This window comes from Oncorhynchus clarkii, chromosome 17, assembly GCF_045791955.1.
Source record: "Oncorhynchus clarkii lewisi isolate Uvic-CL-2024 chromosome 17, UVic_Ocla_1.0, whole genome shotgun sequence".
Lineage (NCBI taxonomy): Eukaryota > Metazoa > Chordata > Actinopteri > Salmoniformes > Salmonidae > Oncorhynchus > Oncorhynchus clarkii.
Window position 1 is genome coordinate 4,860,802 of NC_092163.1, and position 27,786 is coordinate 4,888,587.

General features: G+C 43.4%; 31 non-coding genes across 31 annotated transcripts; all 31 read left to right on the forward strand.

The window, feature by feature from the left end:
* Positions 1-348: 348 nt before the first annotated feature.
* trnal-aag (transfer RNA leucine (anticodon AAG)) lies at positions 349-430 on the forward strand. The gene has a single exon. It is a non-coding gene; the product is annotated as a tRNA-Leu (tRNA).
* Positions 431-1,166: 736 nt separating this feature from the next.
* On the forward strand, positions 1,167-1,248 carry trnal-uag (transfer RNA leucine (anticodon UAG)). Its single transcript has one exon. It is a non-coding gene; the product is annotated as a tRNA-Leu (tRNA).
* Positions 1,249-2,721: 1,473 nt separating this feature from the next.
* Positions 2,722-2,803, forward strand: trnal-aag (transfer RNA leucine (anticodon AAG)). The gene has a single exon. It is a non-coding gene; the product is annotated as a tRNA-Leu (tRNA).
* Positions 2,804-3,540: 737 nt separating this feature from the next.
* Positions 3,541-3,622, forward strand: trnal-aag (transfer RNA leucine (anticodon AAG)). Its single transcript has one exon. It is a non-coding gene; the product is annotated as a tRNA-Leu (tRNA).
* Positions 3,623-4,358: 736 nt separating this feature from the next.
* Positions 4,359-4,440, forward strand: trnal-uag (transfer RNA leucine (anticodon UAG)). Its single transcript has one exon. It is a non-coding gene; the product is annotated as a tRNA-Leu (tRNA).
* A 726-nt stretch (positions 4,441-5,166) lies between these two features.
* Positions 5,167-5,248, forward strand: trnal-aag (transfer RNA leucine (anticodon AAG)). Its single transcript has one exon. It is a non-coding gene; the product is annotated as a tRNA-Leu (tRNA).
* Positions 5,249-5,405: 157 nt separating this feature from the next.
* On the forward strand, positions 5,406-5,487 carry trnal-uag (transfer RNA leucine (anticodon UAG)). The gene has a single exon. It is a non-coding gene; the product is annotated as a tRNA-Leu (tRNA).
* A 736-nt stretch (positions 5,488-6,223) lies between these two features.
* On the forward strand, positions 6,224-6,305 carry trnal-uag (transfer RNA leucine (anticodon UAG)). The gene has a single exon. It is a non-coding gene; the product is annotated as a tRNA-Leu (tRNA).
* Positions 6,306-7,042: 737 nt separating this feature from the next.
* On the forward strand, positions 7,043-7,124 carry trnal-uag (transfer RNA leucine (anticodon UAG)). The gene has a single exon. It is a non-coding gene; the product is annotated as a tRNA-Leu (tRNA).
* Positions 7,125-9,711: 2,587 nt separating this feature from the next.
* trnal-uag (transfer RNA leucine (anticodon UAG)) lies at positions 9,712-9,793 on the forward strand. The gene has a single exon. It is a non-coding gene; the product is annotated as a tRNA-Leu (tRNA).
* A 717-nt stretch (positions 9,794-10,510) lies between these two features.
* Positions 10,511-10,592, forward strand: trnal-aag (transfer RNA leucine (anticodon AAG)). The gene has a single exon. It is a non-coding gene; the product is annotated as a tRNA-Leu (tRNA).
* Positions 10,593-11,328: 736 nt separating this feature from the next.
* On the forward strand, positions 11,329-11,410 carry trnal-aag (transfer RNA leucine (anticodon AAG)). The gene has a single exon. It is a non-coding gene; the product is annotated as a tRNA-Leu (tRNA).
* Positions 11,411-12,147: 737 nt separating this feature from the next.
* trnal-aag (transfer RNA leucine (anticodon AAG)) lies at positions 12,148-12,229 on the forward strand. The gene has a single exon. It is a non-coding gene; the product is annotated as a tRNA-Leu (tRNA).
* A 737-nt stretch (positions 12,230-12,966) lies between these two features.
* trnal-aag (transfer RNA leucine (anticodon AAG)) lies at positions 12,967-13,048 on the forward strand. The gene has a single exon. It is a non-coding gene; the product is annotated as a tRNA-Leu (tRNA).
* Positions 13,049-13,785: 737 nt separating this feature from the next.
* On the forward strand, positions 13,786-13,867 carry trnal-aag (transfer RNA leucine (anticodon AAG)). Its single transcript has one exon. It is a non-coding gene; the product is annotated as a tRNA-Leu (tRNA).
* A 736-nt stretch (positions 13,868-14,603) lies between these two features.
* On the forward strand, positions 14,604-14,685 carry trnal-aag (transfer RNA leucine (anticodon AAG)). Its single transcript has one exon. It is a non-coding gene; the product is annotated as a tRNA-Leu (tRNA).
* A 737-nt stretch (positions 14,686-15,422) lies between these two features.
* trnal-aag (transfer RNA leucine (anticodon AAG)) lies at positions 15,423-15,504 on the forward strand. The gene has a single exon. It is a non-coding gene; the product is annotated as a tRNA-Leu (tRNA).
* Positions 15,505-16,240: 736 nt separating this feature from the next.
* On the forward strand, positions 16,241-16,322 carry trnal-aag (transfer RNA leucine (anticodon AAG)). The gene has a single exon. It is a non-coding gene; the product is annotated as a tRNA-Leu (tRNA).
* A 157-nt stretch (positions 16,323-16,479) lies between these two features.
* Positions 16,480-16,561, forward strand: trnal-uag (transfer RNA leucine (anticodon UAG)). The gene has a single exon. It is a non-coding gene; the product is annotated as a tRNA-Leu (tRNA).
* Positions 16,562-16,718: 157 nt separating this feature from the next.
* Positions 16,719-16,800, forward strand: trnal-uag (transfer RNA leucine (anticodon UAG)). The gene has a single exon. It is a non-coding gene; the product is annotated as a tRNA-Leu (tRNA).
* Positions 16,801-18,355: 1,555 nt separating this feature from the next.
* Positions 18,356-18,437, forward strand: trnal-uag (transfer RNA leucine (anticodon UAG)). The gene has a single exon. It is a non-coding gene; the product is annotated as a tRNA-Leu (tRNA).
* Positions 18,438-19,181: 744 nt separating this feature from the next.
* trnal-uag (transfer RNA leucine (anticodon UAG)) lies at positions 19,182-19,263 on the forward strand. Its single transcript has one exon. It is a non-coding gene; the product is annotated as a tRNA-Leu (tRNA).
* Positions 19,264-19,985: 722 nt separating this feature from the next.
* On the forward strand, positions 19,986-20,067 carry trnaq-uug (transfer RNA glutamine (anticodon UUG)). Its single transcript has one exon. It is a non-coding gene; the product is annotated as a tRNA-Gln (tRNA).
* A 722-nt stretch (positions 20,068-20,789) lies between these two features.
* Positions 20,790-20,871, forward strand: trnal-aag (transfer RNA leucine (anticodon AAG)). The gene has a single exon. It is a non-coding gene; the product is annotated as a tRNA-Leu (tRNA).
* A 737-nt stretch (positions 20,872-21,608) lies between these two features.
* trnaq-uug (transfer RNA glutamine (anticodon UUG)) lies at positions 21,609-21,690 on the forward strand. The gene has a single exon. It is a non-coding gene; the product is annotated as a tRNA-Gln (tRNA).
* A 737-nt stretch (positions 21,691-22,427) lies between these two features.
* Positions 22,428-22,509, forward strand: trnal-aag (transfer RNA leucine (anticodon AAG)). Its single transcript has one exon. It is a non-coding gene; the product is annotated as a tRNA-Leu (tRNA).
* A 738-nt stretch (positions 22,510-23,247) lies between these two features.
* On the forward strand, positions 23,248-23,329 carry trnal-uag (transfer RNA leucine (anticodon UAG)). The gene has a single exon. It is a non-coding gene; the product is annotated as a tRNA-Leu (tRNA).
* A 744-nt stretch (positions 23,330-24,073) lies between these two features.
* On the forward strand, positions 24,074-24,155 carry trnal-uag (transfer RNA leucine (anticodon UAG)). The gene has a single exon. It is a non-coding gene; the product is annotated as a tRNA-Leu (tRNA).
* A 744-nt stretch (positions 24,156-24,899) lies between these two features.
* On the forward strand, positions 24,900-24,981 carry trnal-uag (transfer RNA leucine (anticodon UAG)). Its single transcript has one exon. It is a non-coding gene; the product is annotated as a tRNA-Leu (tRNA).
* A 1,430-nt stretch (positions 24,982-26,411) lies between these two features.
* Positions 26,412-26,493, forward strand: trnal-uag (transfer RNA leucine (anticodon UAG)). The gene has a single exon. It is a non-coding gene; the product is annotated as a tRNA-Leu (tRNA).
* A 739-nt stretch (positions 26,494-27,232) lies between these two features.
* On the forward strand, positions 27,233-27,314 carry trnal-aag (transfer RNA leucine (anticodon AAG)). The gene has a single exon. It is a non-coding gene; the product is annotated as a tRNA-Leu (tRNA).
* The last annotated feature ends 472 nt before the right edge of the window (positions 27,315-27,786 follow it).

Here is a 27,786-nt window from a genome sequence, read left to right on the forward strand (position 1 = left end):
GTAATGTAATTTCAAACAAGGCCACCAAGGACACCGGCCAAATAAAGGGAATCCAGCCTTTACCCTAATTCCGACGTCTGTTATTGCAATTATCTGCCGTGTTTTTCTAATTCAATCTGCTTCAGACATAAAAGCAGAAACTAATTCTAAGTTTATACGATGAAAGAAAGAGCAACATCAGATAAATTAACATTTTTAGAAAGAGAATCAAAAAAAGATGAAGGACGCAAGAGCAACATGAGATACATAAAGATTTTAAAGAAGAAAATGAAAAAGAAGACTAAAATACAAGGGACTGCAGACGCTCTAGGTAACTGACGAGAAAGTGTGAGTATTTTGCCAGAGTTGGGTAGTGTTGCCGAGTGGTCTAAGGCGCTGGATTAAGGCTCCAGTCTCTAAGGAGGCGTGGGTTCAAATCCCACCACTGCCATCTTTATTGAGTTTGTTTGCGCAAGCTATCACATGTTCTGCTTTATTTCAGCGTTTTTACTTTCATGTAGGGCCGTGCAAGGGAGAAAAGAAGCAATGTTGTGTGTCACGGATGGGGTTCCAACTCAATAGTGTAGTCCGTCGCCTTAACGAACCAGCCACCAAGTCCTGTGCTCTCACGGTGGCAGTTGCACCTCCTACCGGTGGTTGTTCATGTCAAATCCTTGATTGGAAAAAAGGAAAGTTGTGATGGTCTGTGGGACGACCCAGCAGTCCATTTTAACAGTGGGTACTGTGGTCGAGCTATCCAGAGAACTGGATTTAAGAACCCAGTCTTTCGGAGGTGTTGGTTCAAAGTCCACCACCGCAACTTTTTCTCAACAGAAAACTGTAATGTAATTTCAAACAAGGCCACCAAGGACACCGGAAAATAAAGGGAATCCAGCCTTTACCCTAATTCCCACGTCTGTTATTGCAATTATCTGCCGTGTTTTTCTAATTCAATCTTCTTCAGACATAAAAGCAGAAACTAATTCTAAATTTATACGATGGAAGAAAGAGCAACATCAGATAAATTAAGATTTTTAAAAAGAGAATCAAAAAAAGATGAAGGACGCAAGAACAACATGAGATACATAAAGATTTTAAAGAAGAAAATGAAAAAGAAGACTAAAATACAAGGGAGTGCAGACGCTCTAGGTAACTGATTAGAAAGTGTGAATATTTTGCCAGAGCTGGGTAGTGTGGCCGAGCGGTCTAAGGCGCTGGATTTAGGCTCCAGTCTCTAAGGAGGCGTGGGTTCAAATCCCACCACTGCCATCTTTATTGAATTTGTTTGCGCAAGCTATCACATGTTCTGCTTTATTTCAGCGTTTTTACTTTCATGCAGGGCCATGCAAGGGAGAAAAGAAGCAATGTTGTGTGTCACGGATGGGGTTCCAACTCAATAGTGTAGTCCGTCGCCTTAACCAACCAGCCACCAAGTCCTGTGCCCCCGCGCTGGCAATTGCACCTCCTACTGGTGGTTGTTCATGTCAATTCCTTGATTGGAAAAAAGGAAAGTTGTGATGGTCTGTGCGACGACCAAGCAGTCCATTTTAACAATGGGAACTGTGGTCGAGCTGTCCAGAGAACTGGATTAAGGCTCCAGTCTCTAAGGAGGCGTGGGTTCAAATCCCACCACTGCCATCTTTATTGAGTTTGTTTGCGCAAGCTATCACATGTTCTGCTTTATTTCAGCGTTTTTACTTTCATGCAGGGCCATGCAAGGGAGAAAAGAAGCAATGTTGTGTGTCACGGATGGGGTTCCAACTCAATAGTGTAGTCCGTCGCCTTAACCAACCAGCCACCAAGTCCTGTGCCCCCGCGCTGGCAATTGCACCTCCTACTGGTGGTTGTTCATGTCAATTCCTTGATTGGAAAAAAGGAAAGTTGTGATGGTCTGTGCGACGACCAAGCAGTCCATTTTAACAATGGGAACTGTGGTCGAGCTGTCCAGAGAACTGGATTAAGGCTCCAGTCTCTAAGGAGGCGTGGGTTCAAATCCCACCACTGCCATCTTTATTGAGTTTGTTTGCGCAAGCTATCACATGTTCTGCGTTATTTCAGGGTTTTTACTTTCATGTCGCCCATGCAAGGGAGAAAAGAAGCAATGTTGTGTGTCACGGATGGGGTTCCAACTCAATAGTGTAGTCCATCGCCTTAACCAACCAGCCACCAAGTCCTGTGCCCCACGGTGGCAGTTGCAACTCCTACCGGTGTTTGTTCACGTCAAATCCTTGATTGGAAAAACTGAAAGTTGTGATGGTCTGTGCGACGACCCAGCAGTCCATTTCAACAGTTGGTACTGTGGCCGAGCTGTCCAGAGAACTGGATTTAAGGACCCAGTCTTTCGGAGGTGTCGGTTCAAAGTCCACCGCTGCAACTTTTTCTCAACAGAAAACTGTAATGTCATTTCAAACAAGGCCACCAAGGACACCGGACAAATAAAGGGAATCCAGCCTTTACCCTAATTCCCACGTCTGTTATTGCAATTATCTGCCATGTTTTTCTAATTCAATCTGCTTCAGATATAAAAGCAGAAACTAATTCTCAGTTTATACGATGAAAGAAAGAGCAACATCAGATAAATTAACATTTTTAGAAAGAGAATCAAAAAAAGATGAAGGACGCAAGAACAACATGAGATACATAAAGATTTTAAAGAAGAAAATGAAAAAGAAGACTGAAATACAAGGGAGTGCAGACGCTCTAGGTAACTGACGAGAAAGTGTGAATACTTTGCCACAGCTGGGTAGTGTGGCCGAGCGGTCTAAGGCGCTGGATTAAGGCTCCAGTCTCTAAGGAGGCGTGGGTTCAAATCCCACCACTGCCATCTTTATTGAGTTTGTTTGCGCAAGCTATCACATGTTCTGCTTTATTTCAGAGTTTTTACTTTCATGCAGGGCCATGCAAGGGAGAAAATAAGCAATGTTGTGTGTCACGGATGGGGATCCGACTCAATAGTGTAGTCCATCGCCTTAACCAACCAGCCACCAAGTCCTGTACCCCCACGGTGGCAGTTGCACCTCCTACCGGTGGTTGTTCACGTCAAATCCTTGATTGGAAAAAAGGAAAGTTGTGATGGTCTGTGCGACGACCAAGCAGTCCATTTTAACAGTTGGTACTGTGGCCGAGCTGTCCAGAGAACTGGATTTAAGGACCCAGTCTTTCGGAGGTGTCGGTTCAAAGTCCACCGCTTTAACTTTTTCTCAACAGAAAACTGTAATGTCATTTCAAACAAGGCCACCAAGGACACCGGACAAATAAAGGGAATCCAGCATTTACCCTAATTCCCACGTCTGTTATTGCAATTATCTGCCATGTTTTTCTAATTCAATCTGCTTCAGATATAAAAGCAGAAACTAATTCTCAGTTTATACGATGAAAGAAAGAGCAACATCAGATAAATTAACATTTTTAGAAAGAGAATAAAAAAAAGATGAAGGACGCAAGAGCAACATGAGATACATAAAGATTTTAAAGAAGAAAATGAAAAAGAAGACTGAAATACAAGGAAGTGCAGACGCTCTAGGTAACTGACGAGAAAGTTTGGAGATCTTGCCAGAGCTGGGTAGTGTGGCCGAGCGGTCTAAGGTGCTGGATTAAGGCTCCAGTCTCTAAGGAGGTGTGGGTTCAAATCCCACCACTGCCATCTTTATTGAGTTTGTTTGCGCAAGCTATCACATGTTCTGCTTTATTTCAGTGTTTTTACTTTCATGCAGGGCCATGCAAGGGAGAAAATAAGCAATGTTGTGTGTCACGGATGGGGATCCGACTCAATAGTGTAGTCCATCGCCTTAACCAACCAGCCACCAAGTCCTGTGCCCCCACGGTGGCAGTTGCACCTCCTACCGGTAGTTGTTCACGTCAAATCCTTGATTGGAAAAAAGGAAAGTTGTGATGGTCTGTGCGATGACCAAGCAGTCTATTTTAACAGTGGGAACTGTGGCCAAGCTGTCCAGAGAACTGGATTTAAGGACCCAGTCTTTCAGAGGTATCGGTTCAAAGTCCACCACTGCCACTTTTTCTCAACAGAAAACTGTAATGTAATTTCAAACAAGGCAACCAAGGACACCGGACAAATAAAGGGAATCCAGCCTTTACCCTAATTCCCACGTCTGTTATTGCAATTATCTGCCGTGTTTTTCTAATTCAATCTGCTTCAGACATAAAAGCAGAAACTAATTCTAAGTTTATACGATCGAAGAAAGAGCAACATCAGATAAATTAAGATTTTTAGAAAGAGAATCAAAAAAAGATGAAGGACACAAGAGCAACATGAGATACATAAAGATTTTAAAGAAGAAAATGAAAAAGAAGACTAAAATACAAGGGAGTGCAGACGCTCTAGGTAACTGACGAGAAAGTGTGGAGACTTGCCAGAGCTGGGTAGTGTGGCCGAGCGGTCTAAGGCGCTGGATTTAGGCTCCAGTCTCTAAGGAGGCGTGGGTTCAAATCCCACCACTGCCATCTTTATTGAGTTTGTTTGCGCAAGCTATCACATGTTCTGCTTTATTTCAGCGTTTTTACTTTCATGTAAGGGAGAAAAAAATCAATGTTGTGTGTCACGGATGGGGTTCCAACTCAATAGTGTAGTCCATCGCCTTAACCAACCAGCCACCAAGTCCTGTGCTCTCACGGTGGCAGTTGCACCTCCTACCGGTGGTTGTTCATGTCAAATCCTTGATTGGAATTAAGGAAAGTTGTGATGGTCTGTGGGACGACCCAGCAGTCCACTTTAACAGTTGGTACTGTGGCCGAGCTGTCCAGAGAACTGGATTTAAGGATCCAGTCTTTCAGAGGTGTGGGATCAAAGTCCACCGCTTTAACTTTTTCTCAACAGAAAACTGTAATGTAATTTCAAACAAGGCCAGCAAGGACACCGGAAAATAAAGGGAATCCAGCCTTTACCCTCATTCCCACGTCTATTATTGCTATTATCTGCCGTGTTTTTCTAATTCAATCTGCTTCAGACATAAAAGCAGAAACTAATTCTAAGTTTATACGATGAAAGAAAGAGCAACATCAGATAAATTAAGATTTTTAGAAAGAGAATCAAAAAAAGATGAAGGACGCAAGAGCAACATGAGATACATAAAGATTTTAAAGAAGAAAATGAAAAAGAAGACTGAAATACAAGGAAGTGCAGACGCTCTAGGTAACTGACGAGAAAGTTTGGAAATCTTGCCAGAGCTGGGTAGTGTGGCCGAGCGGTCTAAGGCGCTGGATCAAGGCTCCAGTCTCTAAGGAGGCGTGGGTTCAAATCCCACCACTGCCATCTTTATTGAGTTTGTTTGCGCAAGCTATCACATGTTCTGCTTTATTTCAGTGTTTTTACTTTCATGCAGGGCCATGCAAGGGAGAAAAGAAGCAATGTTGTGTGTCACGGATGGGGTTCAACTGACGAGAAAGTGTGAAAACCTGAAGTAGAGCTGGGTAGTGTGGCCGAGCGGTCTAAGGCGCTGGATTTAGGCTCCAGTCTCTAAGGAGGCGTGGGTTCAAATCCCACCACTGCCATCTTTATTGAGTTTGTTTGCGCAAGCTATCACATGTTCTGCTTTATTTCAGAGTTTTTACTTTCATGCAGGGCCATGCAAGGGAGAAAAGAAGCAATGTTGTGTGTCACGGATGGGGTTCCAACTCAATAGTGTAGTCCATCGCCTTAACCAACCTGCCACCAAGTCCTGTGCTCTCACGGTGGCAGTTGCACCTCCTACCGGTGGTTGTTCACGTCAAATCCTTGATTGGAAAAAAGGAAAGTTGTGATGGTCTGTGCGACGACCAAGCAGTCCATTTTAACAGTGGGAACTGTGGCCGAGCTGTCCAGAGAACTGGATTTAAGGACCCAGTCTTTCGGAGGTGTAGGTTCAAAGTCCACCTCTGCAACTTTTTCTCAACAGAAAACTGGAATGTAATTTCAAACAAGGCCACCAAGGACACCGGACAAATAAATCGAATCCAGCCTTTACCCTAATTCCCACGTCTGTTATTGCAATTATCTGCCGTGTTTTTCTAATTCAATCTGCTTCAGACATAAAAGCAGAAACTAATTCTAAGTTTATACGATGGAAGAAAGAGCAACATCAGATAAATTAAGATTTTTAAAAATAGAATAAAAAAAAGATGAAGGACGCAAGAGCAACATGAGATACATAAAGATTTTAAAGAAGAAAATGAAAAAGAAGACTAAATTCAAGGAAGTACAGACGCTCTAGGTAACTGACAAGAAAGTGTGGAAATCTTGCCAGAGCTGGGTAGTGTGGCCGAGCGGTCTAAGGCGCTGGATTTAGGCTCCAGTCTCTAAGGAGGCGTGGGTTCAAATCCCACCACTGCCATCTTTATTGAGTTTGTTTGCGCAAGCTATCACATGTTCTGCTTTATTTCAGCGTTTTTACTTTCATGCAGGGCCATGCAAGGGAGAAAAGAAGCAATGTTGTGTGTCACGGATGGGGTTCCAACTCAATAGTGTAGTCCATCGCCTTAACCAACCTGCCACCAAGTCCTGTGCTCTCACGGTGGCAGTTGCACCTCCTACCGGTGGTTGTTCACGTCAAATCCTTGATTGGAAAAAAGGAAAGTTGTGATGGTCTGTGCGACGACCAAGCAGTCCATTTTAACAGTGGGAACTGTGGCCGAGCTGTCCAGAGAACTGGATTTAAGGACCCAGTCTTTCGGAGGTGTAGGTTCAAAGTCCACCTCTGCAACTTTTTCTCAACAGAAAACTGGAATGTAATTTCAAACAAGGCCACCAAGGACACCGGACAAATAAATCGAATCCAGCCTTTACCCTAATTCCCACGTCTGTTATTGCAATTATCTGCCGTGTTTTTCTAATTCAATCTGCTTCAGACATAAAAGCAGAAACTAATTCTAAGTTTATACGATGGAAGAAAGAGCAACATCAGATAAATTAAGATTTTTAAAAATAGAATAAAAAAAAGATGAAGGACGCAAGAGCAACATGAGATACATAAAGATTTTAAAGAAGAAAATGAAAAAGAAGACTAAAATTCAAGGAAGTACAGACGCTCTAGGTAACTGACAAGAAAGTGTGGAAATCTTGCCAGAGCTGGGTAGTGTGGCCGAGCGGTCTAAGGCGCTGGATTTAGGCTCCAGTCTCTAAGGAGGCGTGGGTTCAAATCCCACCACTGCCATCTTTATTGAGTTTGTTTGCGCAAGCTATCACATGTTCTGCTTTATTTCAGCGTTTTTACTTTCATGTAGGGCCATGCAAGGGAGAAAAAAATAAATGTTGTGTGTCACGGATGGGGTTCCAACTCAATAGTGTAGTCCATCGCCTTAACCAACCAGCCACCAAGTCCTGTGCCCCCTACTGGTGGTTCTTCACGTCAAATCCTTGATTGGAAAAAAGGAAAGTTGTGATGGTCTGTGCGACGACCAAGCAGTCCATTTTAACAGTGGGAACTGTGGCCGAGCTGTCCAGAGAACTGGATTTAAGGACCCAGTCTTTCGGAGGTGTAGGTTCAAAGTCCACCTCTGCAACTTTTTCTCAACAGAAAACTTTAATGTAATTTCAAACAAGGCCACCAAGGACACCGGACAAATAAAGGGAATCCACCCTTTACCCTAATTCCCACATCTGTTATTGCAATTATCTGCTGTGTTTATCAAATTCAGTCTGCTTCAGACATAAAAGCAGAAACTAATTTTCAGTGTACACAATGGAAGAGAGAGCAACATGAGATAAATTAAGATTTTAAAGAAGAAAATGAAAAAGAAGACTAAAATACAAGGAAGTGCAGACGCTCTAGGTAACTGACGAGAAAGTGTGGAAGCTTGCCAGAGCTGGTTAGTGTGGCCGAGCGGTCTAAGGCGCTGGAAACAACCTCACACTCAACGTCAACAAAACTAAGGAGATGATTGTGGACTTCAGGAAACAGCAGAGGGAACACCCCCCTATCCACATCGATGGAACAGTAGTGGAGAGGGTAGCAAGTTTTAAGTTCCTCGGCATACACATCACAGACAAACTGAATTGGTCCACTCACACAGACAGCATCGTGAAGAAGGCGCAGCAGCGCCTCTTCAACCTCAGGAGGCTGAAGAAATTCGGCTTGTCACCAAAAGCACTCACAAACTTCTACAGATGCACAATCGAGAGCATCCTGGCGGGCTGTATCACCGCCTGGTATGGCAACTGCACCGCCCTCAACCGTAAGGCTCTCCAGAGGGTAGTGAGGTCTGCACAACGCATCACCGGGGGCAAACTACCTGCCCTCCAGGACACCTACACCACCCGATGTCACAGGAAGGCCATAAAGATCATCAAGGACATCAACCACCCGAGCCACTGCCTGTTCACCCCGCTATCATCCAGAAGGCGAGGTCAGTACAGGTGCATCAAAGCTGGGACCGAGAGACTGAAAAACAGCTTCTATCTCAAGGCCATCAGACTGTTAAACAGCCACCACTAACACTGAGTGGCTGCTGCCAACACACTGACACTGACTCAACTCCAGCCACTTTAATAATGGGAATTGATGGGAAATGATGTAAATATATCACTAGCCACTTTAAACAATGCTACCTTATATAAATGTTACTTACCCTACATTATTCATCTCATACGCATACGTATATACTGTACTCTATATCATCGACGGTATCCTTATGTAATACATGTATCACTAGCCACTTTATACTATACTATGCCACTTTGTTTACATACTCATCTCATTTGTACATACTGTACCCGATACCATCTACTGTATCTTGCCTATGCTGCTCTGTACCACCACTCATTCATATATCCTTATGTACATATTCTTTATCCCCTTACACTGTGTACAAGACAGTAGTTTTGGAATTGTTAGTTAGATTACTTGTTATTACTGCATTGTCGGAACTAGAAGCACAAGCATTTCGCTACACTCGCATTAACATCTGCTAACCATGTGTATGTGACAAATAAAATTTGATTTGATTTGATTTGATTAAGGCTCCAGTCTCTAAGGAGGCGTGGGTTCAAATCCCACCACTGCCATCTTTGTTGAGTTTGTTTGCGCAAGCTATCACATGTTCTGCTTTATTTCAGCGTTTTTACTTTCATGTAGGGCCATGCAAGGGAGAAAAAAATAAATGTTGTGTGTCACGGATGGGGTTCCAACTCAATAGTGTAGTCCATCGCCTTAACCAACCAGCCACCAAGTCCTGTGCCCCCGCGGTGGCAGTTGCACCTCCTACCGGTGGTTCTTCACGTCAAATCCTTGATTGGAAAAAAGGAAAGTTGTGATGGTCTGTGCGACGACCAAGCAGTCCATTTTAACAGTGGGAACTGTGGCCGAGCTGTCCAGAGAACTGGATTTAAGGACCCAGTCTTTCGGAGGTGTAGGTTCAAAGTCCACCTCTGCAACTTTTTCTCAACAGAAAACTGTAATGTAATTTCAAACAAGGCCACCAAGGACACCGGACAAATAAATCGAATCCAGCCTTTACCCTAATTCCCACGTCTGTTATTGCAATTATCTGCCGTGTTTTTCTAATTCAATCTGCTTCAGACATAAAAGCAGAAACGAATTCTAAGTTTATACGATGGAAGAAAGAGCAACATCAGATAAATTAAGATTTTTAAAAAGAGAATCAAAAAAAGATGAAGGACGCAAGAGCAACATGAGATACATAAAGATTTTAAAGAAGAAAATGAAAAAGAAGACTAAAATTCAAGGAAGTACAGATGCTCTAGGTAACTGACAAGAAAGTGTGGAAATCTTGCCAGAGCTGGGTAGTGTGGCCGAGCGGTCTAAGGCGCTGGATTTAGGCTCCAGTCTCTAAGGAGGCGTGGGTTCAAATCCCACCACTGCCATCTTTATTGAGTTTGTTTGCGCAAGCTATCACATGTTCTGCTTTATTTCAGCGTTTTTACTTTCATGCAGGGCCATGCAAGGGAGAAAAGAAGCAATGTTGTGTGTCACGGATGGGGTTCCAACTCAATAGTGTATTACATCGCCTTAACCAACCAGCCACCAAGTCCTGTGCCCCCTACTGGTGGTTCTTCACGTCAAATCCTTGATTGGAAAAAAGGAAAGTTGTGATGGTCTGTGCGACGACCAAGCAGTCCATTTTAACAGTGGGAACTGTGGCCGAGCTGTCCAGAGAACTGGATTTAAGGACCCAGTCTTTCGGAGGTGTAGGTTCAAAGTCCACCTCTGCACCTTTTTCTCAACAGAAAACTGTAATGTAATTTCAAACAAGGCCACCAAGGACACCGGACAAATAAAGGGAATCCAGCCTTTACCCTAATTCCCACGTCTGTTATTGCAATTATCTGCGGTGTTTTTCTAATTCAATCTGCTTCAGACATAAAAGCAGAAACTAATTCTAAGTTTATACGATGGAAGAAAGAGCAACATCAGATAAATTAAGATTTTTAAAAAGAGAATCAAAAAAAGATGAAGGACGCAAGAGCAACATGAGATACTTAAAGATTTTAAAGAAGGAAATGAAATAGAAGACTAAAATACAAGGAAGTACAGACGCTCTAGGTAACTGACGAGAAAGTGTAAATATTTTGCCAGAGCTGGGTAGTGTGGCCGAGCGGTCTAAGGCGATGGATTAAGGCTCCATTCTCTAAGGAGGCGTGGGTTCAAATCCCACCACTGCCATCTTTATTGAATTTTTTTGCGCAAGCTATCACATTTTCTGCTTTGTTTCAGGATTTTCACTTTCATGTCGCCCATGCAAGGGAGAAAAGAAGCAATGTTGTGTGTCACGGATGGGGTTCCAACTCATTAGTGTAGTCCATCACCTTAACCAATTAGCCACCAAGTCCTGTGCTCTCGCTGTGGCAGTTGCACCTCCTACCGGTGGTTGTTCACGTCAAATCCTTGATTGGAAAAAAGGAAAGTTGTGATGGTCTGTGCGACGACCAAGCAGTCCATTTTAACAGTGGGAACTGTGGCCGAGCTGTCCAGAGAACTGGATTTAAGGACCCAGTCTTTCGGAGGTGTCGGTTCAAAGTCCACCGCTGCAACTTTTTCTCAACAGAAAACTGTAATGTCATTTCAAACAAGGCCACCAAGGACACCGGACAAATAAAGGGAATCCAGCCTTTACCCTAATTCCCACGTCTGTTATTGCAATTATCTGCCATGTTTTTCTAATTCAATCTGCTTCAGATATAAAAGCAGAAACTAATTCTCAGTTTATACGATGAAAGAAAGAGCAACATCAGATAAATTAACATTTTTAGAAAGAGAATCAAAAAAAGATGAAGGACGCAAGAGCAACATGAGATACATAAAGATTTTAAAGAAGAAAATGAAAAAGAAGACTGAAATACAAGGGAGTGCAGACTTTCTAGGTAACTGACGAGAAAGTGTGAATATTTTGCCACAGCTGGGTAGTGTGGCCGAGCGGTCTAAGGCGCTGGATTAAGGCTCCAGTCTCTAAGGAGGCGTGGGTTCAAATCCCACCACTGCCATCTTTATTGAGTTTGTTTGCGCAAGCTATCACATTTTCTGCTTTATTTCAGCGGTTTTACTTTCATGCAGGGCCATGCAAGGGAGAAAAGAAGCAATGTTGTGTGTCACGGATTGGGTTCCAACTCGATAGTGTAGTCCATCGCCTTAACCAACCATCCACCAAGTCCTGTGCCCCCGCGGTGGCAGTTGCACCTCCTACCGGTGGTTGTTCACGTCAAATCCTTGATTGGAAAAAAGGAAAGTTGTGATGGTCTGTGGGACGACCCAGCAGTCCATTTTAACAGTTGGTACTGTGGCCGAGCTGTCCAGAGAACTGGATTTAAGGACCCAGTCTTTCGGAGGTGTCGGTTCAAAGTCCACCGCTGCAACTTTTTCTCAACAGAAAACTGTAATGTAATTTCAAACAAGGCCACCAAGGACACCGGACAAATAAAGGGAATCCAGCCTTTACCCTCATTCCCACGTCTGTTATTGCAATTATCTGCCGTGTTTTTCTAATTCAATCTGCTTCAGACATAAAAGCAGAAACTAATTCTAAGTTTATACCATGAAAGAAAGAGCAACATCAGATAAATTAACATTTTTAGAAAGAGAATCAAAAAAAGATGAAGGACGCAAGAGCAACATGAGATACATAAAGATTTTAAAGAAGAAAATGAAAAAGAAGACTGAAATACAAGGGAGTGCAGACGCTCTAGGTAACTGACGAGAAAGTGTGAATATTTTGCCACAGCTGGGTAGTGTGGCTGAGCGGTCTAAGGCGCTGGATTAAGGCTCCAGTCTCTAAGGAGGCGTGGGTTCAAATCCCACCACTGCCATCTTTATTGAGTTTGTTTGCGCAAGCTATCACATGTTCTGCTTTATTTCAGAGTTTTTACTTTCATGCAGGGCCATGCAAGGGAGAAAATAAGCAATGTTGTGTGTCACGGATGGGGATCCGACTCAATAGTGTAGTCCATCGCCTTAACCAATTAGCCACCAAATCCTGTGCCCCCGCAGTGGCAGTTGCACCTCCTACCGGTGGTTGTTCACGTCAAATCCTTGATTGGAAAAAAGGAAAGTTGTGATGGTCTGTGCGACGACCAAGCAGTCCATTTTAACAGTGGGAACTGTGGCCGAGCTGTCCAGAGAACTGGATTTAAGGACCCAGTCTTTCGGAGGTGTCGGTTCAAAGTCCACCGCTGCAACTTTTTCTCAACAGAAAACTGTAATGTCATTTCAAACAAGGCCACCAAGGACACCGGACAAATAAAGGGAATCCAGCCTTTACCCTAATTCCCACGTCTGTTATTGCAATTATCTGCCATGTTTTTCTAATTCAATCTGCTTCAGATATAAAAGCAGAAACTAATTCTAAGTTGATACGATGAAAGAAAGAGCAACATCAGATAAATTAACATTTTTAGAAAGAGAATCAAAAAAAGATGAAGGACGCAAGAGCAACATGAGATACATAAAGATTTTAAAGAAGAAAATGAAAAAGAAGACTGAAATACAAGGGAGTGCAGACGCTCTAGGTAACTGACGAGAAAGTGTGAATACTTTGCCACAGCTGGGTAGTGTGGCCGAGCGGTCTAAGGCGCTGGATTAAGGCTCCAGTCTCTAAGGAGGCGTGGGTTCAAATCCCACCACTGCCATCTTTATTGAGTTTGTTTGCGCAAGCTATCACATGTTCTGCTTTATTTCAGAGTTTTTACTTTCATGCAGGGCCATGCAAGGGAGAAAATAAGCAATGTTGTGTGTCACGGATGGGGATCCGACTCAATAGTGTAGTCCATCGCCTTAACCAACCAGCCACCAAGTCCTGTACCCCCACGTTGGCAGTTGCACCTCCTACCGGTGGTTGTTCACGTCAAATCCTTGATTGGAAAAAAGGAAAGTTGTGATGGTCTGTGCGACGACCAAGCAGTCCATTTTAACAGTTGGTACTGTGGCCGAGCTGTCCAGAGAACTGGATTTAAGGACCCAGTCTTTCGGAGGTGTCGGTTCAAAGTCCACCGCTTTAACTTTTTCTCAACAGAAAACTGTAATGTCATTTCAAACAAGGCCACCAAGGACACCGGACAAATAAAGGGAATCCAGCATTTACCCTAATTCCCACGTCTGTTATTGCAATTATCTGCCATGTTTTTCTAATTCAATCTGCTTCAGATATAAAAGCAGAAACTAATTCTCAGTTTATACGATGAAAGAAAGAGCAACATCAGATAAATTAACATTTTTAGAAAGAGAATCAAAAAAAGATGAAGGACGCAAGAGCAACATGAGATACATAAAGATTTTAAAGAAGAAAATGAAAAAGAAGACTGAAATACAAGGGAGTGCAGACGCTCTAGGTAACTGACGAGAAAGTGTGAATATTTTGCCACAGCTGGGTAGTGTGGCCGAGCGGTCTAAGGCGCTGGATTAAGGCTCCAGTCTCTAAGGAGGCGTGGGTTCAAATCCCACCACTGCCATCTTTATTGAGTTTGTTTGCGCAAGCTATCACATGTTCTGCTTTATTTCAAAGTTTTTACTTTCATGCAGGGCCATGCAAGGGAGAAAATAAGCAATGTTGTGTGTCACGGATGGGGATCCGACTCAATAGTGTAGTCCATCGCCTTAACCAACCAGCCACCAAGTCCTGTGTTCTCACGGTGGCAGTTGCACCTCCTACCGGTGGTTGTTCACGTCAAATCCTTGATTGGAAAAAAGGAAAGTTGTGATGGTCTGTGGGACGACCCAGCAGTCCATTTTAACAGTTGGTACTTTGGGCGAGCTGTCCAGAGAACTGGATTTAAGGACCCAGTCTTTCGGAGGTGTCGGTTCAAAGTCCACCACTGCAACTTTTTCTCAACAGAAAACTGTAATGTAATTTCAAACAAGGCCAGCAAGGACACCGGAAAATAAAGGGAATCCAGCCTTTACCCTCATTCCCACGTCTGTTATTGCAATTATCTGCCGTGTTTTTCTAATTCAATCTGCTTCAGACATAAAAGCAGAAACTAATTCTAAGTTTATACGATGAAAGAAAGAGCAACATCAGATAAATTAAGATTTTTAGAAAGAGAATCAAAAAAAGATGAAGGACGCAAGAGCAACTTGAGATACATAAAGATTTTAAAGAAGAAAATGAAAAAGAAGACTAAAATACAAGGAAGTGCAGACGCTCTAGGTAACTGACGAGAAAGTTTGGAGATCTTGCCAGAGCTGGGTAGTGTGGCCGAGCGGTCTAAGGCGCTGGATTAAGGCTCCAGTCTCTAAGGAGGCGTGGGTTCAAATCCCACCACTGCCATCTTTATTGAGTTTGTTTGCGCAAGCTATCACATGTTCTGCTTTATTTCAGTGTTTTTACTTTCATGCAGGGCCATGCAAGGGAGAAAAGAAGCAATGTTGTGTGTCACGGATGGGGTTCCAACTCAATAGTGTAGTCCATCGCCTTAACCAACCAGCCACCAAGTCCTGTGCCCCCACGGTGGCAGTTGCACCTCCTACCGGTAGTTGTTCACGTCAAATCCTTGATTGGAAAAAAGGAAAGTTGTGATGGTCTGTGCGACGACCAAGCAGTCCATTTTAACAGTTGGTACTGTGGCCGAGCTGTCCAGAGAACTGGATTTAAGGACCCAGTCTTTCGGAGGTGTCGGTTCAAAGTCCACCGCTTTAACTTTTTCTCAACAGAAAACTGTAATGTCATTTCAAACAAGGCCACCAAGGACACCGGACAAATAAAGGGAATCCAGCATTTACCCTAATTCCCACGTCTGTTATTGCAATTATCTGCCATGTTTTTCTAATTCAATCTGCTTCAGATATAAAAGCAGAAACTAATTCTCAGTTTATACGATGAAAGAAAGAGCAACATCAGATAAATTAACATTTTTAGAAAGAGAATCAAAAAAAGATGAAGGACGCAAGAGCAACATGAGATACATAAAGATTTTAAAGAAGAAAATGAAAAAGAAGACTGAAATACAAGGGAGTGCAGACGCTCTAGGTAACTGACGAGAAAGTGTGAATATTTTGCCACAGCTGGGTAGTGTGGCCGAGCGGTCTAAGGCGCTGGATTAAGGCTCCAGTCTCTAAGGAGGCGTGGGTTCAAATCCCACCACTGCCATCTTTATTGAGTTTGTTTGCGCAAGCTATCACATGTTCTGCTTTATTTCAGAGTTTTTACTTTCATGCAGGGCCATGCAAGGGAGAAAATAAGTAATGTTGTGTGTCACGGATGGGGATCCGACTCAATAGTGTAGTCCATCGCCTTAACCAACCAGCCACCAAGTCCTGTGTTCTCACGGTGGCAGTTGCACCTCCTACCGGTGGTTGTTCACGTCAAATCCTTGATTGGAAAAAAGGAAAGTTGTGATGGTCTGTGGGACGACCCAGCAGTCCATTTTAACAGTTGGTACTTTGGGCGAGCTGTCCAGAGAACTGGATTTAAGGACCCAGTCTTTCGGAGGTGTCGGTTCAAAGTCCACCACTGCAACTTTTTCTCAACAGAAAACTGTAATGTAATTTCAAACAAGGCCAGCAAGGACACCGGAAAATAAAGGGAATCCAGCCTTTACCCTCATTCCCACGTCTGTTATTGCAATTATCTGCCGTGTTTTTCTAATTCAATCTGCTTCAGACATAAAAGCAGAAACTAATTCTAAGTTTATACGATGAAAGAAAGAGCAACATCAGATAAATTAAGATTTTTAGAAAGAGAATCAAAAAAAGATGAAGGACGCAAGAGCAACATGAGATACATAAAGATTTTAAAGAAGAAAATGAAAAAGAAGACTAAAATACAAGGAAGTGCAGACGCTCTAGGTAACTGACGAGAAAGTTTGGAGATCTTGCCAGAGCTGGGTAGTGTGGCCGAGCGGTCTAAGGCGCTGGATTAAGGCTCCAGTCTCTAAGGAGGCGTGGGTTCAAATCCCACCACTGCCATCTTTATTGAGTTTGTTTGCGCAAGCTATCACATGTTCTGCTTTATTTCAGTGTTTTTACTTTCATGCAGGGCCATGCAAGGGAGAAAAGAAGCAATGTTGTGTGTCACGGATGGGGTTCAACTGACGAGAAAGTGTGAAAACCTGAAGTAGAGCTGGGTAGTGTGGCCGAGCGGTCTAAGGCGCTGGATTTAGGCTCCAGTCTCTAAGGAGGCGTGGGTTCAAATCCCACCACTGCCATCTTTATTGAGTTGGTTTGCGCAAGCTATCACATGTTCTGCTTTATTTCAGAGTTTTTACTTTCGTGCAGGGCCATGCAAGGGAGAAAAGAAGCAATGTTGTGTGTCACGGATGGGGTTCAACTGACGAGAAAGTGTGAAAACCTGAAGTAGAGCTGGGTAGTGTGGCCGAGCGGTCTAAGGCGCTGGATTTAGGCTCCAGTCTCTAAGGAGGCGTGGGTTCAAATCCCACCACTGCCATCTTTATTGAGTTTGTTTGCGCAAGCTATCACATGTTCTGCTTTATTTCAGAGTTTTTACTTTCATGCAGGGCCATGCAAGGGAGAAAATAAGCAATGTTGTGTGTCACGGATGGGGATCTGACTCAATAGTGTAGTCCATCGCCTTAACCAACCAGCCACCAAGTCCTGTGCCCCCGCAGTGGCAGTTGCACCTCCTACCGGTGGTTGTTCACGTCAAATCCTTGATTGGAAAAAAGGAAAGTTGTGATGGTCTGTGCGACGACCAAGCAGTCCATTTTAACAGTTGGTACTGTGGCCGAGCTGTCCAGAGAACTGGATTTAAGGACCCAGTCTTTCGGAGGTGTCGGTTCAAAGTCCACCGCTTTAACTTTTTCTCAACAGAAAACTGTAATTTCATTTCAAACAAGGCCACAAAGGACACCGGACAAATAAAGGGAATCCAGCCTTTACCCTAATTCCCACGTCTGTTATTGCAATTATCTGCCATGTTTTTCTAATTCAATCTGCTTCAGACATGAAAGCAGAAACTAATTCTAAGTTTATACGATGGAAGAAAGAGCAACATCAGATAAATTAAGATTTTTAGAAAGAGAATCAAAAAAAGATGAAGGACGCAAGAGCAACATGAGATACATAAAGATTTTAAAGAAGAAAATGAAAAAGAAGACTGAAATACAAGGGAGTGCAGACGCTCTAGGTAACTGACGATAAAGTGTGGAAGCTTGCCAGAGCTGGGTAGTGTGGCCGAGCGGTCTAAGGTGCTGGATTAAGGCTCCAGTCTCTAAGGAGGCGTGGGTTCAAATCCCACTCTGCCATCTTTATTGAGTTTGTTTGCGCAAGCTATCACATGTTCTGCTTTATTTCAGCGTTTTTACTTTCATGTAGGGCCATGCAAGGGAGAAAAAAATCTATGTTGTGTGTCACGTATGGGGTTCCAACTCAATAGTGTCGTCCATCGCCTTAACCAACCAGCCACCAAGTCCTGTGCTCTCACGGTGGCAGTTGCACCTCCTACCGGTGGCTGTTCACGTCAAAGCCTAGATTGTAAACAAGGAAAGTTGGGCTGGGCTGTGCGACGACCTAGCAGTCCATTTTAACAGTGGGTACTGTGGCCAAGCTGTCCAGAGAACTGTATTTAAGGATCCAGTCTTTCAGAGGTGTGGGTTCAAAGTCCACCGCTTTAACTTTTTCTCAACAAAAAACTGTAATGTAATTTCAAACAAGGCCACCAAGGACACCGGACAAATAAAGGGAATCCATCCTTTACCCTAATTCCCACCTCTGTTTTTGAAAAAATTCTGCTGTGTTTTTCAGATTCAATCTGCTTCAGACATAAAAGCAGAAACGAATTTTCAGTGTACACAATGGAAGAAAGAGCAACATCAGATAAATTAAGATTTTTAAAAAGAGAATCAAAAAAAGATGAAGGACGCAAGAGCAACATGAGATACATAAAGATTTTTAAGAAGAAAATGAAAAAGAAGACTAAAATACAAGGGAGTGCAGACGCTCTAGGTAACTGACGAGAAAGTGTGGAAATCTTGCCAGAGCTGGGTAGTGTGGCCGAGTGGTCTAAGGCGCTGGATTTAGGCTCCAGTCTCTAAGGAGGCGTGGGTTCAAATCCCACCACTGCCATCTTTATTGAGTTTGTTTGCGCAAGCTATCACATGTTCTGCTTTATTTCAGCGTTTTTACTTTCATGCAGGGCCATGCAAGGGAGAAAAGAAGCAATGTTGTGTGTCACGGATGGGGTTCCAACTCAATAGTGTAGTCCATCGCCTTAACCAACCAGCTACCAAGTCCTGTGCCCCCACGGTGGCAGTTGCACCTCCTACCGGTAGTTGTTCACGTCAAATCCTTGATTGGAAAAAAGGAAAGTTGTGATGGTCTGTGCGATGACCAAGCAGTCTATTTTAACAGTGGGAACTGTGGCCAAGCTGTCCAGAGAACTGGATTTAAGGACCCAGTCTTTCAGAGGTGTCGGTTCAAAGTCCACCACTGCAACTTTTTCTCAACAGAAAACTGTAATGTAATTTCAAACAAGGCCACCAAGGACACCGGAAAATAAAGGGAATCCAGCCTTTACCCTAATTCCCACGTCTGTTATTGCAATTATCTGCCGTGTTTTTCTAATTCAATCTGCTTCAGACATAAAAGCAGAAACTAATTTTAAGTTTATACGATGGAAGAAAGAGCAACATCAGATAAATTAAGATTTTTAAAAAGAAAATCAAAGAAAGATGAAGGACGCAAGAGCAACATGAGATACATAAAGATTTTAAAGAAGAAAATGAAAAAGAAGACTGAAATACAAGGGAGTGCAGACGCTCTAGGTAACTGACGAGAAAGTCTGGCAGTCTGGCAATCTTGCAAGAGCTGGGTAGTGTGGCCGAGCGGTCTAAGGCGCTCGATTTAGGCTCCAGTCTCTAAGGAGGCGTGGGTTCAAATCCCACCACTGCCATCTTTATTGAGTTTGTATGCGCAAGCTTTATTTCAGCGTTTTTACTTTCATGCAGGGCCGTGCAAGGGAGAGAAGAAGCAATGTTGTGTGTCACGGATGGGGTTCCAACTCAATAGTGTAGTCCATCGCCTTAACCAACCAGCCACCAGGTCCTGTGCCCCCACGGTGGCAGTTGCACCTCCTACCGGTGGTTGTTCACGTCAAATCCTTGATTGGAAAAAAGGAAAGTTGTGATGGTCTGTGCGACGATCAAGCAGTCCATTTTAACAGTGGGAACTGTGGCCGAGCTGTCCAGAGAACTGGATTTAAGGACCCAGTCTTTCGGAGGTGTCGGTTCAAAGTCCACCACTGCAACTTTTTCTCAACAGAAAACTGTAATGTAATTTCAAACTAGGCCACCAAGGACACCGGACAAATAAAGGGAATCCAGCCTTTACCCTAATTCCCACGTCTGTTATTGCAATTATCTGCCGTGTTTTTCTAATTCAATCTGCTTCAGACATAAAAGCAGAAACTAATTCTAAGTTTATACGATGGAAGAAAGAGCAACATCAGATAAATTAAGATTTTTAAAAAGAAAATCAAAGAAAGATGAAGGACGCAAGAGCAACATGAGATACATAAAGATTTTTAAGAAGAAAATAAAAAAGAAGACTAAAATACAAGGGAGTGCAGACGCTCTAGGTAACTGACGAGACAGTGTGGAAATCTTGCCAGAGCTGGGTAGTGTGGCCAGGCGGTCTAAGGCGCTGGATTTTGGCTCCAGTCTCTAAGGAGGCGTGGGTTCAAATCCCACCACTGCCATCTTTATTGAGTTTGTATGCGCAAGCTTTATTTCAGCGTTTTTACTTTCATGCAGGGCCGTGCAAGGGAGAGAAGAAGCAATGTTGTGTGTCACGGATGGGGTTCCAACTCAATAGTGTAGTCCATCGCCTTAACCAACCAGCCACCAAGTCCTGTGCTCTCACGGTGGCAGTTGCACCTCCTACCGGTGGTTGTTCACGTCAAATCCTTGATTGGAAAAAAGGAAAGTTGTGATGGTCTGTGGGACGACCCAGCAGTCCATTTTAACAGTTTGTACTGTGGGCGAGCTGTCCAGAGAACTGGATTTAAGGACCCAGTCTTTCAGAGGTGTCGGTTCAAAGTCCACCACTACAACTTTTTCTCAACAGAAAACTGTAATGTAATTTCAAACAAGGCCACCAAGGACACCGGACAAATAAAGGGAATCCAGCCTTTACCCTCATTCCCACGTCTATTATTGCCATTATCTGCCGTGTTTTTCTAATTCAATCTGCTTCAGACATAAAAGCAGAAACTAATTCTAAGTTTATACGATGAAAGAAAGAGCAACATCAGATAAATTAAGATTTTTAGAAAGAGAATCAAAAAAAGATGAAGGACGCAAGAGCAACATGAGATACATAAAGATTTTAAAGAAGAAAATGAAAAAGAAGACTAAAATACAAGGAAGTGCAGACGCTCTAGGTACCTGACGAGAAAGTTTGGAAATCTTGCCAGAGCTGGGTAGTGTGGCCGAGCGGTCTAAGGCGCTGGATTAAGGCTCCAGTCTCTAAGGAGGCGTGGGTTCAAATCCCACCACTGCCATCTTTATTGAGTTTGTTTGCGCAAGCTATCACATGTTCTGCTTTATTTCAGCGTTCTTACTTTCATGCAGGGCCATGCAAGGGAAAAAAGAAGCAATGTTGTGTGTCACGGATGGGGTTCCAACTCAATAGTGTAGTCCATCGCCTTAACCAACCAGCCACCAGGTCCTGTGCCCCCACGGTGGCAGTTGCACCTCCTACCGGTGGTTGTTCACGTCAAATCCTTGATTGGAAAAAAGGAAAGTTGTGATGGTCTGTGCGACGATCAAGCAGTCCATTTTAACAGTGGGAACTGTGGCCGAGCTGTCCAGAGAACTGGATTTAAGGACCCAGTCTTTCGGAGGTGTCGGTTCAAAGTCCACCACTGCAACTTTTTCTCAACAGAAAACTGTAATGTAATTTCAAACTAGGCCACCAAGGACACCGGACAAATAAAGGGAATCCAGCCTTTACCCTAATTCCCACGTCTGTTATTGCAATTATCTGCCGTGTTTTTCTAATTCAATCTGCTTCAGACATAAAAGCAGAAACTAATTCTAAGTTTATACGATGGAAGAAAGAGCAACATCAGATAAATTAAGATTTTTAAAAAGAAAATCAAAGAAAGATGAAGGACGCAAGAGCAACATGAGATACATAAAGATTTTTAAGAAGAAAATAAAAAAGAAGACTAAAATACAAGGGAGTGCAGACGCTCTAGGTAACTGACGAGACAGTGTGGAAATCTTGCCAGAGCTGGGTAGTGTGGCCAGGCGGTCTAAGGCGCTGGATTTTGGCTCCAGTCTCTAAGGAGGCGTGGGTTCAAATCCCACCACTGCCATCTTTATTGAGTTTGTTTGCGCAAGCTATCACATGTTCTGCTTTATTTCAGCGTTTTTACTTTCATGTAGGGCCATGCAAGGGAGAAAAAAATCAATGTTGTGTGTCACGGATGGGGTTCCAACTCAATAGTGTAGTCCATCGCCTTAACCAACCAGCCACCAAGTCCTGTGCTCTCACGGTGGCAGTTGCACCTCCTACCGGTGGTTGTTCATGTCAAATCCTTGATATTGAAAAAAGGAAAGTTGTGATGGTCTGTGGGACGACCCAGCAGTCCATTTTAACTGTGGGGACTGTGGCCAAGCTGTCCAGAGAACTGGATTTAAGGATCCAGTCTTTCAGAGGTGTGGGTTCAAAGTCCACCGCTTTAACTTTTTCTCAACAGAAAACTGTAATGTAATTTCAAACAAGGCCACCAAGGACACCGGACAAATAAAGGGAATCCAGCCTTTACCCTAATTCCCACGTCTGTTATTGCAATTATCTGCCGTGTTTTTCTAATTCAATCTGCTTCAGACATAAAAGCAGAAACTAATTCTAAGTTTATACGATGGAAGAAAGAGCAACATCAGATAAATTAAGATTTTTAGAAAGAGAATCAAAAAAAGATGAAGGACGCAAGAGCAACATGAGATACATAAAGATTTTAAAGAAGAAAATGAAAAAGAAGACTAAAATACAAGGGAGTGCAGACGCTCTAGGTAACTGACGATAAAGTGTGGAAGCTTGCCAGAGCTGGGTAGTGTGGCCGAGCGGTCTAAGGTGCTGGATTAAGGCTCCAGTCTCTAAGGAGGCGTGGGTTCAAATCCCACCACTGCCATCTTTATTGAGTTTGTTTGCGCAAGCTATCACATGTTCTGCTTTATTTCAGCGTTTTTACTTTCATGTAGGGCCATGCAAGGGAGAAAAAAATCTATGTTGTGTGTCACGTATGGGGTTCCAACTCAATAGTGTCGTCCATCGCCTTAACCAACCAGCCACCAAGTCCTGTGCTCTCACGGTGGCAGTTGCACCTCCTACCGGTGGCTGTTCACGTCAAAGCCTAGATTGTAAACAAGGAAAGTTGGGCTGGGCTGTGCGACGACCTAGCAGTCCATTTTAACAGTGGGTACTGTGGCCAAGCTGTCCAGAGAACTGTATTTAAGGATCCAGTCTTTCAGAGGTGTGGGTTCAAAGTCCACCGCTTTAACTTTTTCTCAACAAAAAACTGTAATGTAATTTCAAACAAGGCCACCAAGGACACCGGACAAATAAAGGGAATCCATCCTTTACCCTAATTCCCACCTCTGTTTTTGAAAAAATTCTGCTGTGTTTTTCAGATTCAATCTGCTTCAGACATAAAAGCAGAAACGAATTTTCAGTGTACACAATGGAAGAAAGAGCAACATCAGATAAATTAAGATTTTTAAAAAGAGAATCAAAAAAAGATGAAGGACGCAAGAGCAACATGAGATACATAAAGATTTTTAAGAAGAAAATGAAAAAGAAGACTAAAATACAAGGGAGTGCAGACGCTCTAGGTAACTGACGAGAAAGTGTGGAAATCTTGCCAGAGCTGGGTAGTGTGGCCGAGCGGTCTAAGGCGCTGGATTTAGGCTCCAGTCTCTAAGGAGGCGTGGGTTCAAATCCCACCACTGCCATCTTTATTGAGTTTGTTTGCGCAAGCTATCACATGTTCTGCTTTATTTCAGCGTTTTTACTTTCATGCAGGGCCATGCAAGGGAGAAAAGAAGCAATGTTGTGTGTCACGGATGGGGTTCCAACTCAATAGTGTAGTCCATCGCCTTAACCAACCAGCTACCAAGTCCTGTGCCCCCACGGTGGCAGTTGCACCTCCTACCGGTAGTTGTTCACGTCAAATCCTTGATTGGAAAAAAGGAAAGTTGTGATGGTCTGTGCGATGACCAAGCAGTCTATTTTAACAGTGGGAACTGTGGCCAAGCTGTCCAGAGAACTGGATTTAAGGACCCAGTCTTTCAGAGGTGTCGGTTCAAAGTCCACCACTGCAACTTTTTCTCAACAGAAAACTGTAATGTAATTTCAAACAAGGCCACCAAGGACACCGGAAAATAAAGGGAATCCAGCCTTTACCCTAATTCCCACGTCTGTTATTGCAATTATCTGCCGTGTTTTTCTAATTCAATCTGCTTCAGACATAAAAGCAGAAACTAATTCTAAGTTTATACGATGGAAGAAAGAGCAACATCAGATAAATTAAGATTTTTAAAAAGAAAATCAAAGAAAGATGAAGGACGCAAGAGCAACATGAGATACATAAAGATTTTAAAGAAGAAAATGAAAAAGAAGACTGAAATACAAGGGAGTGCAGACGCTCTAGGTAACTGACGAGAAAGTCTGGCAGTCTGGCAATCTTGCAAGAGCTGGGTAGTGTGGCCGAGCGGTCTAAGGCGCTGGATTTAGGCTCCAGTCTCTAAGGAGGCGTGGGTTCAAATCCCACCACTGCCATCTTTATTGAGTTTGTTTGCGCAAGCTATCACATGTTCTGCTTTATTTCAGCGTTTTTACTTTCATGCAGGGCCATGCAAGGGAGAAAAGAAGCAATGTTGTGTGTCACGGATGGGGTTCCAACTCAATAGTGTAGTCCATCGCCTTAACCAACCAGCTACCAAGTCCTGTGCCCCCACGGTGGCAGTTGCACCTCCTACCGGTAGTTGTTCACGTCAAATCCTTGATTGGAAAAAAGGAAAGTTGTGATGGTCTGTGCGATGACCAAGCAGTCTATTTTAACAGTGGGAACTGTGGCCAAGCTGTCCAGAGAACTGGATTTAAGGACCCAGTCTTTCAGAGGTGTCGGTTCAAAGTCCACCACTGCAACTTTTTCTCAACAGAAAACTGTAATGTAATTTCAAACAAGGCCACCAAGGACACCGGAAAATAAAGGGAATCCAGCCTTTACCCTAATTCCCACGTCTGTTATTGCAATTATCTGCCGTGTTTTTCTAATTCAATCTGCTTCAGACATAAAAGCAGAAACTAATTCTAAGTTTATACGATGGAAGAAAGAGCAACATCAGATAAATTAAGATTTTTAAAAAGAAAATCAAAGAAAGATGAAGGACGCAAGAGCAACATGAGATACATAAAGATTTTAAAGAAGAAAATGAAAAAGAAGACTGAAATACAAGGGAGTGCAGACGCTCTAGGTAACTGACGAGAAAGTCTGGCAGTCTGGCAATCTTGCAAGAGCTGGGTAGTGTGGCCGAGCGGTCTAAGGCGCTCGATTTAGGCTCCAGTCTCTAAGGAGGCGTGGGTTCAAATCCCACCACTGCCATCTTTATTGAGTTTGTATGCGCAAGCTTTATTTCAGCGTTTTTACTTTCATGCAGGGCCGTGCAAGGGAGAGAAGAAGCAATGTTGTGTGTCACGGATGGGGTTCCAACTCAATAGTGTAGTCCATCGCCTTAACCAACCAGCCACCAAGTCCTGTGCTCTCACGGTGGCAGTTGCACCTCCTACCGGTGGTTGTTCACGTCAAATCCTTGATTGGAAAAAAGGAAAGTTGTGATGGTCTGTGGGACGACCCAGCAGTCCATTTTAACAGTTTGTACTGTGGGCGAGCTGTCCAGAGAACTGGATTTAAGGACCCAGTCTTTCAGAGGTGTCGGTTCAAAGTCCACCACTACAACTTTTTCTCAACAGAAAACTGTAATGTAATTTCAAACAAGGCCACCAAGGACACCGGACAAATAAAGGGAATCCAGCCTTTACCCTCATTCCCACGTCTATTATTGCCATTATCTGCCGTGTTTTTCTAATTCAATCTGCTTCAAACATAAAAGCAGAAACTAATTCTAAGTTTATACGATGAAAGAAAGAGCAACATCAGATAAATTAAGATTTTTAGAAAGAGAATCAAAAAAAGATGAAGGACGCAAGAGCAACATGAGATACATAAAGATTTTAAAGAAGAAAATGAAAAAGAAGACTAAAATACAAGGAAGTGCAGACGCTCTAGGTACCTGACGAGAAAGTTTGGAAATCTTGCCAGAGCTGGGTAGTGTGGCCGAGCGGTCTAAGCGTTTTTACTTTCATGCAGGGCCATGCAAGGGAGAAAAGAAGCAATGTTGTGTGTCACGGATGGGGTTCCAACTCAATAGTGTAGTCCATCACCTTAACCAACCAGCCACCAAGTCCTGTGCCCCCGCGGTGGCAGTTGCACCTCCTACCGGTGGTTTATCACGTCAAATCCTTGATTGGAAAAAAGGAAAGTTGTGATGGTCTGTGCGACGACCAAGCAGTCCATTTTAACAGTGCGAACTGTGGCCGAGCTGTCCAGAGAACTGGATTTAAGGACCCAGTCTTTCGGAGGTGTAGGTTCAAAGTCCACTGCTGCAACTTTTTCTCAACAGAAAACTGTAATGTAATTTCAAATAAGGCCACCAAGGACACCGGAAAATAAAGGGAATCCAGCCTTTACCCTAATTCCCACGTCTGTTATTGCAATTATCTGCCGTGTTTTTCTAATTCAATCTGCTTCAGACATAAAAGCAGAAACTAATTCTAAGTTTATACGATGGAAGAAAGAGCAACGTCAGATAAATTAAGATTTTTAAAAAGAGAATCAAAAAAAGATGAAGGACGCAAGAGCAACATGAGATACATAAAGATTTTAAAGAAGAAAATGAAAAAGAAGACTAAAATACAAGGTAGTGCAGACGCTCTAGGTAACTGACGAGAAAGTGTGGAAACTTGCCAGAGCTGGGTAGTGTGGCCGAGCGGTCTAAGGCGCTGGATTTAGGCTCCAGTCTCTAAGGAGGCGTGGGTTCAAATCCCACCACTGCCATCTTCATTGAGTTTGTTTGCGCAAGCTATCACATGTTCTGCTTTATTTCAGCGTTTTTACTTTCATGCAGGGCCATGCAAGGGAGAAAAGAAGCAATGTTGTGTGTCACGGATGGGGTTCCAACTCGATAGTGTAGTCCATCGCCTTAACCAACCAGCCACCAAGTCCTGTGCCCCCGCGGTGGCAGTTGCACCTCCTACCGGTGGTTGTTCACGTCAAAGACTTGATTGTAAACAAGGAAAGTTGGCCTGGGCTGTGCGACGACCTAGCAGTCCATTTTAACAGTGGGTACTGTGGCCAAGCTGTCCAGAGAACTGTATTTAAGGATCCAGTCTTTCAGATGTGTGGGTTCAAAGTCCACCGCTTTAACTTTTTCTCAACAGAAAACTGTAATGTAATTTCAAGCAAGGCCACCAAGGACACCGGACAAATAAAGGGAATCCAGCCTTTACCCTAATTCCCACCTCTGTTTTTGAAATTATCTGCTGTGTTTTTCAGATTCAATCTGCTTCAGACATAAAGGCAGAAACTAATTTTCAGTGTACACAATGGAAGAAAGAGCAACATGAGATAAATCAAGATTTTTAAAAAGAGAATTAAAAAAAAAGATGATTGACGCAAGAGCAACATGAGATACATAAAGATTTTAAAGAAGAAAATGAAAAAGAGGACTAACATACAAGGAAGTGCAGACGCTCTAGGTAACTGACGAGAAAGTGTGAATAGTTCCCCAGAGCTGGGTAGTGTGGCTGAGCGGTCTAAGGTGCTGGATTAAGGCTCCAGTCTCTAAGGAGGCGTGGGTTCAAATCCCACCACTGCCATCTTTATTGAGTTTGTTTGCGCAGGCTATCACATGTTCTGCTTTATTTCAGCGTTTTTACTTTCATGCAGGGCCATGCAAGGGAGAAAAGAAGCAATGTTGTTGGTCACGGATGGGGTTCCATCTCAATAGTGTAGTCCATCGCCTTAACCAACCAGCCACCAAGTCTTGTGCCCCCGCGGTGGCAGTTGCACCTTCTACCGGTGGTTGTTCACGTCAAATCCTTGATTGGAAAAAAGGAAAGTTGTGATGGTCTGTGCGACGACCCAGCAGTCCATTTTAACAGTGGGAACTGTGGCCGAGCTGTCCAGAGCACTGGATTTAAGGATCCAGTCTTTCAGAGGTGTGGGGTCGAAGTCCACCTCTGCAACTTTTTCTCAAAAGAAAACTGTCATGTAATTTCAAACAAGGCCACCAAGGACACCGGACAAATAAAGGGAATCCAGCCTTTACCCTAATTCCCACGTCTGTTA